This window comes from Macaca mulatta, chromosome 3 (assembly GCF_049350105.2).
Source record: "Macaca mulatta isolate MMU2019108-1 chromosome 3, T2T-MMU8v2.0, whole genome shotgun sequence".
In the NCBI taxonomy this organism is placed as follows: domain Eukaryota; kingdom Metazoa; phylum Chordata; class Mammalia; order Primates; family Cercopithecidae; genus Macaca; species Macaca mulatta.
Window position 1 is genome coordinate 7,834,700 of NC_133408.1, and position 22,630 is coordinate 7,857,329.

Below are 22,630 nucleotides of genomic sequence, written 5' to 3' on the forward strand. Positions count from 1 at the left end.
AGATGCCCCGGAGAGAACACCGCCCCCCCGCCCCACCACCACCGCCAGATCTTTTTAAAAAGAGATGCTACCTTCACAGCAAAAGGCCTGATTGTGAGGAATGAGCCAAAGTCATGCAAGGCGTGGGGCGCTATGGGGCTGCGCAGTGACGACCCAATGAAGTAGGTGCCTTGACGATTCCCATTTCATGGATGAGACGACTCCGGCACAGAGAAGTCAGAGGGCCTGTCCTGGGTCACACAGCCACAGGCGGCCTCCAGGTGACTGAATACTGATGTGTCACAGCCACAGTGCGGGGCGGGGGGGGGGGGGCTGCAGGAGCTGAAGCCAGTGGGACCCCACCTTTCTCTGGCAGGAAAAATAGACATATATTTACGTAAACAAATACACATTTTTAAAGAGTTGAGAACATATTCAATTCAGTGATCTTCAACCCTGGCAGCAGTAAAATCTCCTGGGAAGCTCTTAAAATTACCAGTGCTCAGGCGCCTACCCCAGGCCCAATGAAGCCGGCTTATTTTCCCTAATGTCATAACTTAAGCAGCTTCAGAGCAGTGCCAGCCCTTTCTTCCCCACGGCTGACAAGTGATCCTTTTTGCACAAAGATGACGTGAGCTAATGGGGAAGTGGGGAGAGACCCCCCACACACAAAAATTAGGAACATGGAGTCCAGAGCCTAAAAGGTGTAGAATCGCTTCAGAGAACGGACAGACCTCAGAAGCTGGAGCGTCGGGTTGGAGGGAAGCCTGTGAGGGGTCTGATGGGGAGGAACGCAGCAGCGGGGCAGCAATCACCAGCTGGGATTATTAAACTCCCACGCGATTCTGCACGTGGCTTTGTGCAGCTCCCATTTCCTGGGGTAACCGTACGGGCCTGGCACACTCACAGCCAAGCAGGGCCAGACAGGATGCCGCCTCAGGCAGCATCAAGTGGGGCGGGTACCACCCCAGAGGGGGCAGGAGGTGAGCCTGCCTGCCCTCCAGGGTGTCCCCTGCCCTCTCCCTCCCAGTCACCGGTTGCTGTTCGCCCGACTCCCTTCCCACCCTTTCCTCCCTTCCCACCCAGCACCTCCTGCACCAAGCAGCACATCAGACCTCTGTCCAGCCACGGACACCTCAGTTGAGCCAGCACCTGAGGGGCTATGACATGGGGCAGGTGTTGTTTTAACAAAGGTGGCAGGGGGGCGGGGGTAGGAAGGTGCAGGATCCAGAGAAAGGGCTCTGGGAGACTGATACTTAGGGCTGTGCTCTGAGGGGCAGGGGGCCAGTCTCAGCGGGGGCCACAGAAGCCCAGCCTGGGTATATGTAAATACCGACAGAACAGTTAAAATACATTTATTGCATTCCAAGTATAAAAATCAGGGAATCGTTTAAGTAGAATTTCAGCTTTGGGTGCTGGTGGTAGAGCCGGAAGCTTCTTCCCTGAAATTGCCCTGGGGAGGAGGGTCCTCCATTTTTTGTTTCCAAGACTAGAGTAATTGAATTATACTACAATGACTTCTTCATTTGAGTAGCTTGTTTTCAATTAGGCTAGTAAGTGGTATGAAAACAAGGATGAAGGAAACGAACTGGAGGGGTAAGGGCCTCTGCATGGGGGCAGTTTTCCAGCTGAGACCCGGATACTGAAAGGGCAGGAGAAGTGAAGAGGGAGCATTCCAGGCAGATCAGATCACAGCAAAGGCAAACACCCTGCACCAGGAATGTACCTGCTCACTGTTCAGCACTACCATGTAGAAAATAGGCTATAGCAAAGGGCAGATCATAGGTCAATGTGTGTAAATTGCTTAGCCCAGTGAGCACCACTGTGAGATGAGCTAGCCATGGCCTTGGGTCTTGGAGATACCTGTCAAGAAAGTGAAAGCATCCATCCATCCATCCATCCATCCATCCATCCTAGGCCAGAGCTCATGGTCTCAGGCTCTGACATTGGTCTTTGCTAAACTATACGAGAGGCCGAGGCAGTGGCCCAGGCAGTGGTCTGCTCTGTCCTGGTCACTGTGGGGATGGGTCACCTGTAAGCCATGCAGACTTCTCTCCCATGGGAGAAGGATTTGCAGAAGCCAAGCACCGCTTCCCCATATGCCTTCCACCACCCACAAGGCCCTCCAGAGCCTGGTACCAGTGACTGTCAGTCAAAACGTGCATCCTTCCCCATGCTCACTGACGCTCCTGTTTGGTCTCAGGGTTCTTAACCTCAGCACACTTGACAGTTTGGGTTGGATAATTCCTTGTTGTGAGATTGTCCTGTGCACTGTGGGATGCTTAGCAGGACCCTTGGCCTCTACCCACTGGATGTGCGCCCCTGCACACACACACAAGCTGTGACAACGTCTCCAGACTTGCCAGGTGTCCCGTGGGGAGCAAAGTCACACCCAGTTGGGAACGGCTGCTCTCGTAGAAAGGAACAGGACCCAGTGCTCCACAATAGCTAGAGAAAACATTTATCCATGACAGCTCCATGGAAAGGGCCACTTAGAGGTCAGAAGATGGTGCCCCATGATGGAGCTGCCGGTCAAAGTCCCCTGCTGCCAGTCCTGCACCGCATGAAGCAGTCACTGGTCAAATTTCCCTGCGGCCAGTCCCTCCCTCCGTGCCAGCCTTCAGGTGCTCCTTCCACAGGCAGCCCATGTCATTTCAGGACCCGCTCCTTCCCTGCCCTGTGCCTGGACCAAGGCTCTCCTGGATACACATGGGACTCTCCTGGACTCCACCAGATCTCTGCTCAGAGACCACTTCCCCTTCCCTGAGGCCCTGTTTAGTGCACACGTCCTCCCACACCTCAGTCCCCCACTTCTGATCCTTCTGGCTCAGCATTGCTACCTGACATTTCGGGGTCCACTTACTCATTTGTCCATGCTCTGTCTCCCCTGCCAGAACGGGACTTCAGGGTGCACCACTGCACCCCAGCAGAGGCCTCCACCTGGCACACAGGGGATGCTGGAGCAATACTTGAATAAATAAGTGGAGGGATCAGCCGATGGCATCCATGGGCAGTGGCTGGGGAAATGGAGCAAGTGAGGGCTCTTTTTTTTTTTTTTTCCTTTCATCTATCTTAAGACCCACTATGAGGGCCCTTTTCTACCATGGGGTTTGGTTGCAAAATGTGCAAGCAAGTTCCTTCTCCCCTCCTGATCCAGGCTGGTGATGGTGGGAGGCAGGAGAGCTCACCTGCTCTTCACTCATCTCAAGGAAGCTCCAGCCACTACCAGCAGAAAATTCCTGCGTTTCTGATTCAAAAACCTAAGTGGAATGAGCTTCATGGTTGAGATGTCCCAGGGACCCTCATGAAAAGTTAGAGAATCATCAGAGGTTCTTTGAAGCCTGGAAAATGATTTTCCCAGGGAAGTCACAATACTAATTAGAATGCCTCTGCCTGAAAGGCTTTCCAGGCCCACAGCAGTTTTCTGAAGCATGAAACAAAGCTTTCTCTTGGAGCAAGGTGAAGCGTGGGAGAACAGAGTGGGCCGGGGAACTGGGAGCTGAACCCTGGAGGTAGCGGCTGCTGCCTGGAGTCTGAGGTGTGTGCCGGCAGTGTGGCTCCTGTCCTGGGGCCCCTGGGAGCCGCATCACTGCCTCACTTGAGGGATACCCTGCCCACGTGGGCTGATCTTGCTGCAACAAACAGGCTGACTTTTCCTCAACTGGGTGGGAGCCTTCATTGGGACTGCAGAACATGATTATAACCACCACCACTCCCAGGGAGCTGAGGAAACATGGCCCAAGCCAGGGTGGCCCACGGAGTTATTACATGACAATTGTGCGTTATACGGATAGGTAAGGCTGTGGCCAGTTGCACCCTATGGGGTAGGATGAAGGTAGCCCCTCATTCCGTAAGTAGGTGGGACCATGCCTTCCCAGCTAATGAAGGAATTCACTCTCTGAATGGGACCAGAAGAGTCTATGCTGGTTAACAGAAGGTCACATTAATGGAAGGAGGCTGTGTTTGGATGGTCCCTGGTCACCTCTGAAAAAACACAGCCCTCCAGCCCTGAGGCCACAGAGAAAGTACTGTAACCAGTTTATAAGCATGCATCAGTAAGCTTCTCTTTTTATATTTTCATAGAAGTTTTTAATTTGATTGTGGGGATTTTTCCTGAATAATACAATTTTATGACACATGAAAAACCGAGGACACTTGAAAAATGATCACCACCTTTCACTGTTGAGCTGGCTTCTTATACAAAATTCTCAGCACAATGCACCCCCTTCCCCACAGCTGTCCCTTCCCTGACATTTCTAGTGAGTTCTGGAGCATATAAACCTAAACTCATTCTAAGGTCTCTAAAATTAAGGTCCATCTGGACTCTTCAGCATGGAAGTTCCAAGCCAGGGAGGAGATGGAGTGGTAAGAACATGTAGAGTTTCGTCAACTTGGTTTTGCAAACTCTTGCTCCATAAGTAAGCACCACCCCTCAGTTCCCCATCCGCATAGTGGGCATAACAGCGTTGTTGTAAAGCTTAGGGAAAGATGGGGCAGCCAAACACTGGAGGACTCCTGTGGCACTCTGTGCTTTCTTTTTGGTAACACAACAATTCTCAGGCTTTTTTTTTTTTTTTTTTTTTTTTGAGACTGAGTCTCGCTCTGTCACCCAAGCTGGAGTGCAGCGGCGCGATCTCGGCTCACTGCAACTTCCGCCTCCCAGGTTCAAGCAATTCTCCTGCCTCAGCCTCTGGAGTAGCTGGGATTACAGGCATCTGCCACCACGCTCAGCTAATTTTTGTATTTTTAGTAGAGTTGGGGTTTTATCATGTTGGCCAGGCTGGTCTCAAACTCCTGACCTCAAATGATCCACTCGCCTTGGCCTCCCAAAGTGCTGGGATTACAAGTATGAGCCACCGGGCCTGGCCACTTCTCAGGCATTTTTGTGTTTGTTTGTCTTAATTTCTATCTTTACTACAGGCCTCCTTCATGTGTCTCACTGACTTCTGTTTCCACCAGTGCCTACCACAGTTCGTGAGATATAGCAGGTATTCAAGACAGGTGCTAAGTGAATAAACGAAGTGATGCATTAATAAATAAATTTTTTAAATGAGTGACTGAGTAAAACTCAACACAGAGCCTAAACATAGTGAGCATTCACATAGTAACAATGGCACCATTCATCCTTAAAACATATGATCTTTTGCTTTTAGACCACAAGGGCCTTTAGATAGTGCAGTAAGCTTGGGAGGAAAGTTCATCGCTTTAAAGTTAGTTTAATTTATAGTAATATTGGGAAAGAGGATCTAAAGGCAATCTCACTTCCAACATGCAAACAAACAAGTGAAAACCACTTTGCTTTGGTCCTTTTCATATTTCTTTCAGGAATACAAATTTCTATTTAAAAATTTGGGATAAACTAGGCTAGGTGGTGTGCGCCTGTAATTCTAGCTACTTGGGAGGCTGAGGCAGGAGAATCGCTTGAGACCAAGAGTTCCAGAGCAGCCTGGGCAACATATTGAGACACAGACCCTTAAAAAAAAAAACAAAAAAAAAAAACAGGCCAGGTTTGGTGGCTAGCCCCTGTAATCCCAGCACTTTGGGAGGCTGAGACGGGTGGATCACTTGAGGCCAGGAGTTCAAGACCAGCCTGACCAACATGGTGAAACCTCGCCTCTACTAAAAATACAAAAATTAGCCGGGTGTGGTGGTGCATGCCTGTAATCCCAGCTACTTGGGAGGCTGAAGCAGGAGAATCACTTGAATCTGGGAGGCGGAAGTTGCAGTAAGCCAAGATCATGCCACTGCACTCCAGCCTGGGTGACAATGAGACTGTGTCTCAAAAAAAAAAGGGGGGGGGGATCTCTTTTGTAGAAACAGAGTCTCAGTATGTTTCCCAGCATGGTCTTTTTTAATTTTTTTTTTTTTTTTTATAGACAGGGGTCTTTCTGTGTTGTCCAAGCTGGTCTTGAACTCTTGGACGCGGGCAATCCCTCCCAAAGTACTGGAATTACAGGCATGAGCCATCACGCCCAGGGTCTCTTTCTATCTGTTGCTGGTGATCCTGACTTCTTCAGAATGCAGCATCTGTGGACGTGCCACGTCGCATGCAGCTAACCAGTGCTTGGAGAGACTGGACTTAAGCTCTTGTTTTCAACCCAGACCCAAGGACCGCCTGTCCCTTTGCAGAACTGCCTAGCACACAGAATTCAATGTCATGTAGCTTGTATGATTGGGAAGGAAGCAGAAAGTAGAATTCTGAAATAACAGAACTGATTTTTTTTTTTCAACCAGCATAGCAGCATTTCATGTTAAGAAGCCTTCAGAATCATTTCCTACCCTCTCAAGGAACCCATTCTTTAGAGGCACACACCGTTCCCATCAGAGAGACGATCTTCCTAGTGCTAAATGATTTTTGGATGCACTGAAAATTAAATTCACACTCAAAGACTTTTCTGCATTTGAGATTTTCCTGTACCTTGAGCTCTGTCAAAAGAGGCATATTGAAGAGAGGGTAGTTCTGGGACCATTGGCAAGACAGCGCATTGATCAGAAGCCTATACGTTCTGGAGTGTCGGCTTAATATGTTGATCATCCTTTGAGGTGGGGCACAAGGAAAAATAAACTATTTCTCCTTCGGGAACATGCAGTGGCATAAGAGACACCAACTTGGTGATAACTGACCATGCTAGGATTGGACCAAGGTGCAGAAGCAAACAGAACCTCCACAAAACGTAAAGATGTCTTGTGCCTGCAATCCTAGCGCTTTCAGAGGCCAAGGCGGGAAGATTCCTTGATCTCAGGAGTTCGAGACTAGCCTGAACAACACAAGACCTTATATCTATTAAAAAATAAAAATAGTAAAATTAGCTGCACACCTAATTGGTGGCACACACCTGTGGTCCCAGCTACTCAGGAGGCTGAGATGAGATCACTTGAGCCCAGGAGATCAAGGCTGCAGTCAGCTATGATCATGCCACTGCCCTCCAGCCTGGACAACTGAGCAAGACCCTGTCTCCAAAAAAAAAAGTTAAAAAAAATTAAAATGTGATGGAGTGCAGAGGAAAGGTCAGTTGATTCTCACTAAGGGTTGGACTTCATTGGTGATTTTCTATCTTAAGAGTTAGAAACTCCTTTTTCAAATGAAATGTGTGTGGACCTCCAATGTCTTAAACCAGGTCAGAGATGTTTTGTTGGGGACGGGGGCTTCCAACCCACTAAACACCCCTGTCCTGCCGTAGCCCCAGAGGTACCACCCTGGGCTTTGCCCAGTGCTACTTCAACACCTCCAGATGGGAGGAGAGGGACCTTTCCTTCCAGTTCTAACCCCCACATCGGTCAGTGGGAGCCCCGTACAAAATGCTGAGGAAGCTAAAGAAAGTCAGAGTGCAGGCAGTTCTTGTGACTTACTGCGGGGGCTCTTGGTGTCTCCCCTCCTCCTGCCTGGTAGACTTCTCCTTGCTGGCTGGGCCCACGTGTGGATGCACGGGCATGGAGGATGGAAACCCAAGATCACTCAGCAACATGCTTCTTGTCGGCTTCCTGCAAAGGGGAGAAATCACGCATCAACCAGAAGCTTTTCAGTGAAAACTTGAGGACCTCCTACATTCATCCACCAGAACACTGCAGCTTTCAAAGTACTTTCTAGACACTCAATGTCATTCAAGCTTCTGATAATCCCACCGGGAGGGATGAGTGGGAGGTGTTATTATTTCACAGATGAAATTGAGGTTCGCTGGTGACTGAGCGCCTCTTGTCACCTCACTGTCCCGTGTCCACAATGGAGATGCAGGAAAGGTGTTTGAACTTTGCTCGGCACCTGGTAAGCCCTCAGTGCATGTCAGCACTGGTCATTCGGTAGCGACCCAAGAGCCCATCACTAGGAAGTGGGGGACTGGGAATCAGAACTCAGACCTCCAAATTCCCCCCAGGACCTCTCGCTCACTCTGCTATTCGAGTGTCCAGACCAGAAGCATTTTTGGATCTCCAGAATAAAGTAAAAAGTGCCAGCAATGCTTGATGAATTAATAACACTGTGATGTTAAGGCTCTGTTTTCCAGGATTTATCATTATTGATTTTATTGAGTAAAGCCTGGGAAAAAGAATTAGATGTAAATTTAGAAAAACTCATTTAAGTATCTCTTTAGAGTAATATTATGTATTATTATTGTTTTGTTTTGGTTTTTTGTTTTTGTTTTTTTTTTGTTGTTGTTGTTGTTTTTGAGACAGAGTCTTGCTTTTTCGCCCAGGCTGGAGTGCAGTGGCGCAATCTCGGCTCACTGCCAAGCTCTGCCTCCCGGGTTCACGCCATTATCCTGCCTCAGTCTCCCAAGTAGGCGCCTGCCACCACGCCCGGCTAATTTTTTTTTTTTTTTTTAAGTAGAGACGGGGTTTCACCGTATTAGCCAGGATAGTCTCGATCTCCTGACCTCGTGATCCACCTGCCTCGGCCTTCCAAAGTGCTGGGATCACAGGCATGAGCCACTGCACCTGGCCTTGTTGTTGTTATTATTATTAAAGCTCTGTGCCAATCATTATTCTAAATGTTTGACATTTCTTTCTGGCTACAATTTTGTGAGTTACATGCTGTTATTCTTCCATTTTACTGATGAGAAAACTGAGCCACAGAGGAACCAAATAATTGACCCAGGTAAAGCAATCTCCTGACAAACAGAAATAGCCTGAAGTTATAACATGTACATATTACTTTGTTAGTCCACCTAATTCCTCTCCCACTTTTTGGACTGACTTAGGACTTTGCTGGTTTTTGTTTTTGTTTTAGTTTTTGTTTTGAGACAGAGTCTCACTCCATCACCCAAGCTGGAGTGCGGTGGCACAATCTCAGCAGACTACAGCCTCCACCTCCTGGGCTCAAGCAATCCTCCCACCTCAGCCTCCAGAGTAGCTGGATTACTGGTGTGTGCCACCACACCTGGCTAATTTTTGCCTATTTTCTGTAGAAATGGGGTTTTGCCACATTGACCAGGCTGGTCTTGAACTCCTGGCCTCAAGTGATTTGCCCACCTTGGCCTCCCGAAGTGCTGGGATTACAGGCATGAGCCACCACACCCAGCCTCCTCTCCCCCTTTTTATCATTAACAGTATGAATCTAAAGTGAAGGGAGAGATTTAGGCCTACAGAGCTTCCCACTTTAGCTTGAAGTGAATGAGAAGCTGGCAGTATTTAGCATAGATGTATTTCAAAGAAGGAAATCCATAAAGCCATAATTAGCCACTGAGCTGGAAGCCAGATGAAATTCTTTAAAACAGAGATAAGGAACTAATTACCCTACTTTCATCTGAGGCAAAACACCAAGAAATGGGGTGAAGAGCAATAAGAAAATTTAATCAGAGGCAAAGTAAAAATGGAAAAGGGAGATCAATGCAAAAAGGAGTGAGATCCTCTCTTGAGGGCCAGGAAAAGCCTGCTGCCCATTTCCCAAATTTCCTCCTCTTTTACAGACTCAACAACATGACTTAGAAAGGCTTTCATGGTTTGTGTATCCTAGGGTGGTCTTCACGGTAGTCTGTACCCTGGCTGTTCAAAATGCATTTAGAAAAAAAACGAAAACCACTAAGCAGAGTCCAGGATCTCATGTGTGACAACTTGGGGAGACCCTGTCTGCACAGTTTTACAATGCAGGCCTTCTCAGAGCCTTTACTGTGAGTTGAGAATTGATGTGCAACAGCAGCACAGGGAACGCAATATTTCCCAAGCATCTGAAAATGAAACCCATTCTTCAAAGATGATGTTGTAGGACTAGCATTTCCGGAGTTCTGCTTTGGGTAATGGTGTTCTAAAGTAAAATAAATCCAAGGGAAATAAATCAATAAATGTGTGATACATGCATTATTTCTGCCACTACCTGACACTCATTCGACAACATGAAATTCAAGTCCATGAACACAGATGAGGGGAGCTTGTGGAGGCCTTTGGAGCCTGAGAAGTGAAAGTCTTTGCATAAACTTGAGTTTTTGACATCTGTGGAACCAGACAACACTGTCACCAAAGCCCGGGGGCAGAAAATAACTGCTATGCTAGGAAAGAATGATGAGTGTTTTCAGAAAAGCCAAGTGTTCTTGTCACGTTTTTCAGGCACTAGATCCCTCTCTCCCTGAACCAGGAGATCTCAACACTTTGTGCTTTGCCACACCCCCCAGAAGCAGCTGGGGAAGGACTGAGTTCACCATATACCTTGTCTAAAGAAAAGCAAGAGGAAAGCGGGAAGCTCCAAATTTCCTTGCTGGGATGAGACCCAGCCGCTGGCCTGTGGACTAGCACAGGCTAATAGAATGCACAAGCGTGGGAGCACCAGCCCAAGCCACCGCTGGCCCCCACAGAAGGAGGCGTGGGCAGGCTTCTCCAGGCCACACTCCTCCTGTGCACCCCCTCCAAGCTGGGCACAGCTTGTGCCATGGCTCTGCCTCTCCCGGTGAAGTTCCCCGACGCTCACCAAGGCTCACAAGACTGACAAGGGCAGGACAAGGGGTGAAAAGCAGAGAAGGCAGGCAGATGCCTCGAGGGCCTTTCCACCAGCTTCCCCACCAACCTGCTGGACCTTCTATGACTGCCTTTCTGGGTGCATGGTGCCACCGTCCACTCGACACTCCCGTCAGAAGCTGCGGGTCTCCCATCTCACTCCCTCACAAATCGCAGTCGCTTCTCCCTAAGCATGTCTTTTGGGTCCAGCTTCTCCATCCTCCCCAGCCCAGGCCTCACCATTTCTGGCAGGCGCTTGGTAGCCACCCTATGCCTGGTCTCCCTCCTGAGCTCCATGTTAGAAGAATCTGATCTATTTAAATCAAGTCCTTGCTTGAAAACCATGACTGTGCCTGGCCAGAGCCATACACACTAGAAAGCTCATTCATAGTCTGGCCCTGAGCTGCCCACCCAGCCCTACTGCTGACTGGGTGCTGCACGGCCCCTCCCACCAGCCGTACTGACAGTCCACCGTTTGTGACACAGAACTCTGGCATTATTTATTTCTGTCCTGTCCACTCTTCCCTTCCCCAGGTCCCTAGGAAACTCCTGTTCAGCCATCAAAACCCACAGCCCATGCCCCCTTCTCTGTCTCCCCCACTCCCAGTTAGTGGCTTCATCCTCAAGCACGTCCGTCCCTCCTTCTGCAGCAGTACACGGCACGCTGCACTGCGGGGACTGCTGTCCTTTGGTCTGCATGCTACTCATCTCATCTGGGGAAGAGGACCCGATGTCATTTGTTTTTATGTTCGCGAACTTCGCATGGTGTTACCATGTGAGTGTTAAGTTGCGCACAAGTGGATGCTGAAGCAGGCCTGGCCTGCTTGCTCCTCCTCTAAGAGCTGACCTTCTGCATCGTGCTTGGCTGAGGAGGGAGAAAAGAGGAAGCAGCAGCAGCTCTTCTTTTTGTTCTCTAGTTTCTGTCTCCCATCACTGAATACAACCAGCGTCAGCCATTCGGGCTGAAATATGGAAGAGCTATGCTGAGACTAGAGTGATAGTTGCAGAAGGAGTAGCACATTAGGCTGTGTGCTGAGACACAAGACAGGTCTGTCCCGTGAGCAGGCAGTGTCTACGGCTGCAGCACTGCCGGGGACAGCAGCCTCCAGCCACAGTGAAGCTCCAAGAGTCAGGGTGGGGAGAGTTTGGCGGGGGAGGGTTGCTCCATATTTGGGGGGTAGCATTTTTGTTTACTTTGCCACTTACTTTAAACCCTGGTCACAATGAAAGGACTCTGGGGAACGATGCTCTGAACTATTATTTCTTGCTTACCCACTGAATTACAATTAAAATTTCAACAATACATCCTCATTGGGAGCCTCATGCAAACAAGTCACGATCCCTCATATTACCCAAGTTCTACCTGCAGAACTATAAACAGGACATGCTCATGTATTCCTATTGATGACTGACAATAATTCCACTGTCAACCATAGAAGAACTCCCTTGTGTAAGAAAGTGCAGTGCCATGCAGTTAGTGAATAAATTTCTGGAATAAATTGAACCACTAGAGTTAAATCAATAAATTTAGAAAACCTGGGAAACCCAATAAATGGGAAGGTAGAACTTTGCAGTGGGCACAGGGGTCTGTCACAGTCAGAGAAGGTAAGGTAATTCACCCAGGCCTCGAAATAGGAACAGCAATGAACATTTTCCACATCAAAGATTTTAATCTTAGAAAAGGGATCATTAAAAAGGATACATCATTAATCTTATTTTATAGCATTAGAAAATGGCTTAAGTGTTTAATGCCTAGATCTTCCAATCTCTAAATGGAGCGCTATAAATTTTATGACATCTATGTTTTTGGTGATAATAATAGATGTTCTGAGATGCTCAGCTTCCCACTGGTTAAAAAAGAAAGGAAAGAAAAAGTTGCTATTCAATAATTTACTCAGCCCCATTCTTCCTTATAGAGTTCTACAGGACAAGCCATCATTTTCACATTTTCATGCCTGACCTGCCTCCAGAGCTCTTGAAAACTTTGGAACCAAGAATGTTTTTATCGGCCATCCTCCAGAATCCCCCTCAGGTTACCTGACCCCACCAAATCCAAAATGAGGGTAAAAATCTCTGCTGCAAATTCCTCCTGGCTTTGCCATCTTGGCCAGTCATTCCACCAAGCCTATCGTGCCTTGCAGATAAAAAAAGCTGTAAAACTGAAAGGAAAGTGGCAGTTGCAAACTGATTTCCTAATTGATCCTTTTGTTCAACCTGCGTCTACAGGGGAGTTACTGTGTCCGGCACAGTGGTGGACGCTGGGACACAAACAAAGGGTGGATCTTGGAGGTCCTTAAGGAAGCAGCATTCCCCGCCTGTAGAAGGCTCCCAGCAGAAGAAGGGGGAGAAGTGTGTGAATCGTGACTCTGAAGAGCACGAGGAAAGATGTCCCTGAGGCTGGGGGTGGCCTCCCAGCTTTCCCAGCCCAGCTGCCTCCCCTCTGGCCAGCAAGGTCAACTGCACACAGAGATAACCATCGGGACAAGCAGCTGGAAACCTCAGCTTCTTTCCCTGCAGGCTCCAGGAGCTTCCAATTCATGTCTGTTGTCCACATGCTAAGGCTTCTATCCATCCCTTGACCCCTGCCACACAGGAGACCCTTCCTGCCTCTTCTCGGGCACTGAGCCCCTGACTCTCCCATCCAGCTTCCAGCTCAGCCCGACATGTGTCTCTCTTCTCTCTGTGTCTCTGTTTATCACTGGTGAATCTTCAGCCTTGGGGTTACCCCAGGCCAGCTCAAGGCCCTGCTGAGCCAGCCTGGCCCCCAACTTGCATGGTGGAGATGGGGACGTGGTCACAGAGATTAAAGTAGACAGTGCGGGTCAGGGAGGCCACGGATGGGAGGGAACTTAAATAAGGCCACAGGTAAGTGGATTCATGTGCTTGGGCTGCCATAAGACCCACAGACTGGGCAGCTTAAGTAACAGGCATTTATCCGCCCACAGTTCTGGAGGCTGGAAGTCTGTGATCGAGGGGTCGGCAGAGTGGATTTCTTCTGTGGCCTCTGTTAAATGGTAAACTGAGGCACCATAAAAGTGTAGAGTTTATTTGTGAAAACACCGATCCAAACAGCTCCAAGCCAGAAGTGGTCGGGTACGCTACTGAGCTAACACAGACTAAACCAGTTAAGCCTCGTAAGAGATGCAGATCTTGCTTGATTTCCCAACATAAGCAAAACTTAGCTTCAGCTATTTCTTGTAAATGCCTATATGAAAGAAAAAGGCTAAACCATTAGCAGCCCCTGATTAACCTGTAGTTATATTACTGGGACTTTTCAGCAGGAAAGACTAAATAAAACAGCTATACAATTGTAATCAATCAAATGTGTTCTTTGCTTTACTTCTGTGTGTACCCTAGGTTTGTCCTAAGAATTAAATGTCATTGAGAATGTGAAAAAAGCCTTTTGGAAACTATGTGTGTAAATATTATTGCAGTCACCTTATAAAAAGGAAGTTTGAGGAGAAGAAGGAAAGTGGCACTCTATTGTGCCCCAGGCAAATCATGGCTGAAGCGAATACCACCTGCGATGAGCATTCCTGGTGCCCCACACCTTCCTGCAGATGGCAGATGGTCTATGCTGTGGGAGGAAGACTCCTGTGTGCATATACATGAGGCTGCCCTGACAGAGAGACCAGGCCAGTCCTGCTTCCTGGTGATTGTGGCTTGTCTCTAGGAGGCCTTGGTTCAATTAACTTAGCAGATGTTTATGAGGCCCTGAATATGTGTAGCCTAGAAGGTCTATGAGAGAATGAAGGGCTCTGGGTCTGACTTAGGCATCCCTGTATACCTAGTACCTATGACACACCTGTGTGGCACAACATAGAATAAATAAATATTTGATTGACAGGCAGACTATCAGGCACTGGGCTAGGGACAAGGGTCAGACTGCAGCAAAAGGCAACCATCGCGTAGATGCTAACCACTCACCGCATGCACTATGTTGAGATAGAAGCAAAATTCTCCAAGCACAAAGAAGGTGATTCATTCTGCTCTGTCATTAAGGGCAGGGCAGTGCTGCTCAGGGTGGCTGTGGAAGCTGGGCCTTCCAGGACAGGTGAGATTTTAACTTAGTGGCGAGCTGAAGCACAGGTGTTCCCAGCAGCAGCACGCAAGAAAGCATGCAAATGAGGACATGTGCAGGGGCAATGTTTCCTGTGGCTTCTGGAATAAACTGCGACTAACATAGTTTAAAACGATACAAGTGTATTATCTTACACTTCCCAAGGGAGGTCAGAAATCTCACGGGCTCTGCTGGCTTCTGTGCTTCGTCTCTCAAAGCCAAAACCAAGGTATCATCGGGGCTGAGTTCTGGAGGAGGATCCACATCCAGGCTCACTGGGGCTGCTGACAGAATTCAGCTGTGTGAGGTTGTAGGCATGAAGTCTTTGTTTCCTTGCTGGCTGTTGGACAGGGGTTGCCCTCAGCATCTGGAGGCCGCCTGCCCTCCCTGGCTCATGGCTCATCTTATCCTTATCCTCATCTCAGCCAGCACCCGCGGAAAGAGTCCCTCTTGCACTGTGACTCTCTCCCGCCTCTTCCACTCTCTATGGCTTGTCTGCCTCCCTCTTTCATCTTTAAGAGTGCATGTGAGTATATTGGACCCACCTGAATCAGCCAGGATAACCTCCCCATTCTAAGGTCTGTGACCTTAATTCTACCTGCAAAGTCCCTTTTGCCATGTAATGTGCCATATTCACAGGTATTAGGGATCAGAGGGCAGGTATCTTGGGGGATCATTATTCTGCCAGCTACACAGGGCCTTATATGGTCTGGCTCTGTGTCCCCACCCAAATCTCATCTTGAATTGTAATCCGAATTGTTAACTCACACGTGTTGCGGGAGGGACCCTGTGGGAGGTAATTAAATCATGGGGGCGGTTACCCTCATGCTGTTCTTGTGATAAGTGAGTTCTCACCAGATCTCAACGTTTACAAGGAGCTTTTCCAAAACCCTTTTGCTCAGGACTCTCCTTCCTGCAGCCAAGTGAAGAAGGACAAGTTTGCTTCCCCTTCCACAATGATTGTTAGTTTCTTGAGGCCTCCCCAGCCCTGTGGAACTTTGAGTCAATTAAACCTCTTTCCTTTATAAATTACATAGCCTCGAGTATTTCTTCATAGCAGCATGAAAATGGATTAATACAGGGCCCATGTACTAGAAGACAGAGGACATAGAGTGGAAAGTGATGTGGGAAGAGAAGGAGCTTGGGGCTTTAATGTGAAGGCCTTTTTTTTTTTTTTTAATTGAGACAGAGTCTTACTCTGCCACCCAGGCTGGAGTGCAGTGCTGAGATCTTGGCTCACCACAACCTCCGTGTCCCAGGTTCAAGCAATTCTTATGCCTCAACCTCCCAAATAGCTTGGACTACAGGCGTGCACCACCACACTGGCTAATTTTTGTATTTTTAGTAGAGACAGGGTTTCATCATGTTGGCCAGACTAGTCTTGAACTCCAAGCCTCAAGGGATACTGCCACCTTAGCCTCCCAAAGTGCTGGGATTACAGGTGTGAGCCACCACGCCTGGCCACACAATGTGAAGATTTGTGAATGACTTTCTGAAGAATTAGAATGTGATCATGCAGCCACTGAGAAAACCCCAAAAGACTTAAACCAGGGCATGGCAGATTCTACATTTTACAAGAAAACACAAGTAAAGGATGGAGTCAATGTGTCTTTGGCCTGGTGTCACCTTCCACTGAGCAAAACTATTAGATCAGAGAAGGCAAGCTGACTCCCCCCCATCAGTGGTCCAAAGGAGAGACTATCTCAGCATCTTAGTCTGCATGGGCTGCCATAGCAAAATTCCACATGCTGGGTGACTTAAACAACAGGCATTTATTTTCTCACAGTTCTGAAGACTAAAGTCCAAGATCAAAGTGCTGGCAAATTTGGTTCCCAGCAAGGGCTCTCTTCCTGACTTTCAGACGGCCACCTTCTTGCTGAGTCTTCACATGACACAGCAGAAAGAGATAGAGGTCTCTGATGCCTTTTCCTCTTCTTATAGGGACACCCATCCTATTAGATTAGAGTCTCATCTTTCTGATCTCATTTATCTTTTATTACCCCCCTGATAAGCCCTACCTCCAAATACAGTCACATTGGGGGTTAGGGATTCAACATAAGAATTTGGGACAGAGGGCACAAGTCAGTCCCTAACACTCAGGTTTCTCAATGGAGGATTCAGGAAGTATGAACAAGACTCATATTCTAACCCTTCATGCCTCAACGGTCTCTGGCCATGGTTGACATTAAAATACCTCAGTGCACTGATGGAAAAGAGGGAAAAATCTTATTTCATCTCTTTAATGTTTACTTCTTGCCTTCCTTTTGCTCTAGCCATATTTCCTCGGTGTGGCAATTTATGGCTATTGAATCTTAAAGGAAAAAAGAAAACACAATTTTTATTGAGAACTCATGTATGCTGAGTATACATTAGTCAGAAGAAAATCTTGGTAGGAAATTAGAGGAAAGAAAATCTTCCCACTTACAGCAGCACTTGCCAAGTCATTATCAAAATGAATGCTGTGCTTTATCTCGGCTGGCTCCAACCAGCTGCAGTATGAGCATCTGGGACCTGGGATGTCAGAACACATTGGACTTCACGGAAGACAATTTCCGGATCAATGAGCAGTGGGAATTATTTTGACTGACTGCATATAGACCCATGGAATAATTTCATCCTGTCTAGAAGACAAAAGTCAATGCTTAATTAGCATAATCACTGTGAACTTCCCCATTCTAGCAGTTAAAATCCCCAGAGTTTTCTGTTCAGCACACTAGTTGTATTATCCAAGGTCCTCCAGAGAAACAGAAACAATAGGATATGAAGAGAATGAGAGAGACAGATTTTAAGGACTGAGTCACACTATTTTAGGGGCTGGCAAGTCCAAAATCTGCTGGGCTGGCCATCAAGAGTAGAGACCCAGGGAAGAGTTGCATTGAAAGGCAGTCTGGGCTGGGCATGGTGGCTCATGCCTGTAATTCCAGCACTTTGGAAGGCTAAGTTGGGAAGAACACTTGAGCTCAGGAATTTGACACCAGCCTGGGCAACACAGCAAGACCCCATCTCTACAAAAAAAAATTAAAAATTAGCTGGACATGGTGGCACATGCCTGTAGTCCCAGCTGCTCAGGGGGCTGAGGTTGGAGGATCGCTTTAGCCCAGAAGGTTGAGGCTCCAGTGAGCCATGATCACACCACTGCACTCCAGCCTAGGTGACAGAGCAAGACCCTGTCTCAAAAAATAAATAAATAAATAAATAAATAAATAAATAAAAGCAAAGCAATCTGGCAGCAGAATTTCTTCTTGCTCAGGGGAGGTCAGTCTTTTTCTCTTAAGGCCTTCAGCTGATTAGAGGAGGCCCACCCACATTATGGATTCTGCTTAACTCAAAATCTGTTGACTTAAATGTTAATGACGTCTAAAAAAAAATCTTTATATTGTTGAAACAAAGAACAGGGCACCGTGGCCTAGGCAAGTAGACACATAAAATTAATCATTACACCACTCAGTAAATTTCTTCACTGGCATATGTTCCTTTCCCTGTCAAAATAATAAAGATGGTTTTGTATTATTTAGCACTGGCGGTCTTTGTTTTATTCTTGGACGGTCTGGTGAGTCCACTGACATTGTCCAGCCGGAACTTATAAAGCAGAAAAGCACAGCTCTGGAGCCCTCAAGTGCTGAGGCTTGGTCTTCCAACTCTCCTGCAGCCTGGGTGCCTTGCAGAGGCAACCGAGCTCAGAGTGCTCCTGGACTTCTCACTGAAACTACAATTTGCTGTGTTGAAGCTAAGCTGTCCAAGTACCATAGCTCAGGCCTTGTGTTGTAACTGATCAGTAGTCTCCTGTGAGACTTTATTTTTTTTCAATTTTGTATTTCCATTGATTATTGGGGAACAGGTGGTGTTCGGTTACATGAGTACATTCTTTAGTAGTGATTTGTGAGATTTTGGTGCACCCATCACCCGAGCAGTATATACTATACCCACTCTAGAGTTTTGTCCTCTGAGGTTCCAGTCTCAGTTTCTTTTTGGTGTGTCTGTAATATGTCAGAAGATGAAAAATTGCCACATTTCCCAGGACTCAGGCTGTAGAGGGAAACGCTTCTATGTCCCTGATGTGCTCAGCCTAGGACAGCTGAGTTTGAAATGGTTAACGCCACCCCCACCACTCCTTAAGAAACTATTTCAATTCTGCAATGGCCATTATCTGCAAACTCTAGAATTATCTAGTTCAGACAGTTAACACTAAATAGAAGAAAATTAACACATCAGATTACAAAGTTTCCTGTAATAAATGCTTAATACAAACTTGTAAGCACTTAAATAAATTTTAAATAGAATAAATCCAAAAGGAAAAAAATTAACTCCTAATGCTTCAAATGTTTTGGTTCTTTTAAGCAAAACATTCTTATTGAGACTGCAGTTCTGAAAGCAAAAAGAAAGGTTTAGCTAGAGTTGATTTAATAGCCTTGGCTAATCATATTTGGCTCATAAGAAGGGACACAGCTGAATCACCACTGTTAACAATTTAAAGAGAGAGAGTTATACACTCATATCCATATAGACAGAAATTTCTCAAACAAGTAAACAATGTTTAATCAAAACAAATCATTCAAAATTAGATCATTTTGAGGCCAGATATGGTGGCTTACACCTGTGATCCCAGAACTTTGGGAGGCCAAGAAGGAAGGATCACTTGAGGCCACAAGTTCAAGGCCAGATTGGGCAATATAGTGAGACCTTGTCTCTGCAAAAAGTTAGCCAGGCAAGGTGCATGTGCCTGTAGTCCCAGTTACACGGGATGCTGAGACAGGAGGATCCATAGAGCACAGGAGTGCAAGGCTGCAGTGAGGAATGATCACACCACTGTACTCCAGCCTGGGCAATACAGTAAGACTCTGTCTCAAAAAAAAAAAAAAAACAAACCATTTTGATAATCTGCCTTCTCTTTGGTTTAATAATAGTATAAAAACAATAGTAGTATAATATTCTAATTTATGTACATTTACTTTATTTACTTCCTCATAGAAAGCTTAGTTAATCTGAACTTCTTAAATTTCCTGTATTAATTTCCCCTGGTCTTAAACTAACGTTGCTTTTATACATTTTTAGACTACAAAAATGTGTTCAACTAAATTGAATTTGGGCCAGGTATGGCGACTCATGACTGTAATCCTAATACTTCGGGAGGCCAAAGCAGGAGCATCACTTGAGCCCAGGAGTTTGAGACTAGCCTAGGCAATATAGTAAGACCCCATCTCTACAGGCGAAAAAAATTTTTAAAAAGCCTAAGAGTGGAGGATGAATCTCTATATGGTTTCCCCTTTCAATTTTTCTCTGTTGACCATGTCCCAAGGTGTGGCTGTAGTGTGGAACAATCTGGAAACAATATTGACAGCTTTGTCTTTCTGGCAGGGAGGAGAAACTGGAGAAAGAGACCTCTGTGTTCCAAAGAGTGATTTTTTCTTTCTCCTTTCTCTTACTGCTTTACCCTAAATAGAGCTCCATTTGCATGGAACTGTATGGCAGCAATGGCAGCAGCTAGAACTCTGATAGAAATTTATTTTTCAGGAGAGAAGAATAGACAAGGGGCCTCTTGGGAGCTGGGAATGTATAGATAATTCTGATGTTGAAAACTGAACTGACCTTGAAACTAGAGCCAGAGAAGGTGAGAAAAAACTTGTGGTCTGAATGTAACCAGGTTGACTGAGTGCTTAAATAACAATGATAAGAATAAAAAAAAAAATCAACATTCTTCAGAAGATTTTAATGTGACCCAGAGTCATATTATAACATAATATTCAAGCTATCCAGGATACCAGAAAAATGTAGCCAATTCTCAAGGGAAAACACAATCAACAGATGCCAACCCTGAGATTACCCAAATGTTGGAATTATCAGACAAATACATTAAAGCAGCTATTATAATTATACTCCATAAAGTAAAGGTAAACACTACTGAAATGAGTAGAAAGTTAGACATTATCAGCAAATAGAAAGTTTAGGACTGAAAAATACCCTCATCTGAAATTGAAAGAGAAATTACTGGATGGGCTCAATAGCAGACAGTGACGAGAAAAATGGGGTTTTTCATCAGATTCTTGTTGTCCACAGCTAAAGCATAGTTCCATGACTAGGACCACCCACAGGTCAAAGATAAAAGGTGAAAGAGGGCAGGCGCGGTGGCTCACGCCTGTAATCCCAGCACTTTGGGAAGCCAAGGCAGGCGGATCACGAGGTCAGGAGTTCAAGACCAGCCTGACCAATATGGTGAAACCCCGTCTCTACTAAAAATACAAAAATTAGCTGGGCATGGTGGCAGGTGCCTGTAATCCCACCTACTCAGTAGGCTGAGGCAGAAGAATCGCTTGAACCCGGGAGGCTGAGGTTGCAGTGAGCCGAGCGTGCCACTGCACTCCAGCCTGGGGGACAGAGTGAGACTCTGTCTCAAAAAAAAAAAAAAAAAAAAAGGTGAAAAGAAGAAAGACAATAGAGAGCTTACCTCATATGGGTCACTTCTTCGGGCTTTGATTCCTCTCCTGAATTTGCCTTTTATTTTTACTTTTCAGAGTCATCAGGTAATTGCTTTTTTTTTTCTTTTTCTTTGTAGTTGACATGTAGTAATTGTACATATTTATAGGATATAGAGTGATATTTTGATACATGTATGCAATGTGTAATGATCAAATCAGCATCATTTACATATCAATCACCTCAAACATTTACCATGTATTTGTGTTGTGAACATTCAAAACCCTCGCTTCTAGCTTTTTGGACAAAACTTACTGTTAACCATGTTCATCCTACAGTGCTGCAAAAAACTAGAACTTATTCTTCCCACGTAGCTGTAACTTTATATCATTAGCCAGCCTCTCCCTATCATCCCTTCCCTCCTACCCTTCTTATCCTCTAATAACTAAAATTCTACTCTCTGCTTTTATGAGCTCAATTTTTTCTAGTTCCCACAAATGAGTGAGAACATGCAAAGTTTGTCTTTCTGTGCCTGGCTTATTTCACTTCATATAATGACCTCCAGTTCCATCCATGTTGCTGCAAATGATGTGATTTCATTCTTTTTAGTTGAGGAATAGTGTGTGTGTGTATATGTATATATATACACTATATATATTTTTATATATACCATATACCATATATATATACCAAATTTCCTTTATCCATTCTTCCATTGGTGGAGCCTTGGGTTGATTTCATATCTTTGCTATTGTAAAGAGTATTGCAATAAATGGAAGTGCAGGTATCCCTTTGATATACTGATACCTTTTCCTTTGGGTAAATATCCAGTAGTAGGATTGCTGGATCATACGGCAGTTCTGTTTCTAGTTTTTTGGGGTATCTTTATACTGTTTTCCATAGTGACTATACTAATTTGCATCCCACCAGTAGTATATGAGTTCCCTTTTCTCCTAACCCTTACCAACATCTATTATTTTTTGTCTTTTTGATGACAGCTATTCTAACTGGGGTGAGATGATAGCTCATTATGATTTTTATTTGCTTTTCCCTAATGATTGCTAATGTTGAGCATGTTTTCATATCTTGTTGGCATTTCTACATCTTCTTTTGAGAAATGCTTATTCAGATCTTTTGCCCATTCTTTAATCAGATTATTTGTTTTTCTGCTGTTGAGTTGTTTGAGTTTCTTGTATATTCTGGAAATTAGTTCCTTGCCAGATGAATAGTTTACAAATATTTTCCCCCATTCAACAGGTCATCTTGTCGCTCTGTTGATTGTTTTCTTTGCTGTGCAGAAGCTTTTTGGTTTCATATAGTCCCATTTGTCTATTTTTGGTTTTGTTGCCTGTGCTTTTGAAGTCTTACCCATAAAATCATTACCTATGCTAATGTCCTGAAGTATTTCTGCTGTTTTCTTCTAGTAGTTTTATCATTTCTGGTTTTATGTTTAAATCTTTAATCTATTTTGAGTTGGTTTTTTATATGGTGAGAGATAGGGGTCTAGTTTCATTCTTTTTCATATGGTTATTCAGCTTTCCTAGCACCATTTATTGAAGAATACGTCCTTTCCCCAACGTATGTTCTTGATGTCTTCGTCAAAAATCAGTTGGCTATAGACACATGGATTTATTTCTGGGTCCTCTATTCTGTTCCATTGGTCAATGTGTCTGTTTTTATACCAATACCATGCTGTTTTTATTACTACTGCTTTGTAGTATATTATGAAGTCAGGTAGTGTGATGCCTCCAGCTTTATTCC

General features: G+C 45.7%; 1 protein-coding gene and 1 pseudogene across 2 annotated transcripts in view; one reads left to right on the forward strand and one right to left on the reverse strand.

Moving 5' to 3' along the window:
• The window catches only part of B3GALT5 (beta-1,3-galactosyltransferase 5), an 88,832-nt gene that overhangs the window by 61,722 nt on the left and 4,480 nt on the right, over positions 1–22,630 (reverse strand). For both annotated transcript variants that reach the window (XM_077995740.1, XM_077995743.1), the window contains exon 2: positions 7,330–7,461. The gene's annotated coding sequence lies outside the window, so the exon portion shown is untranslated. The remainder of the gene's footprint in view (positions 1–7,329; positions 7,462–22,630) is intronic.
• Positions 54–15,385, forward strand: LOC144340170 (putative uncharacterized protein B3GALT5-AS1; annotated as a pseudogene).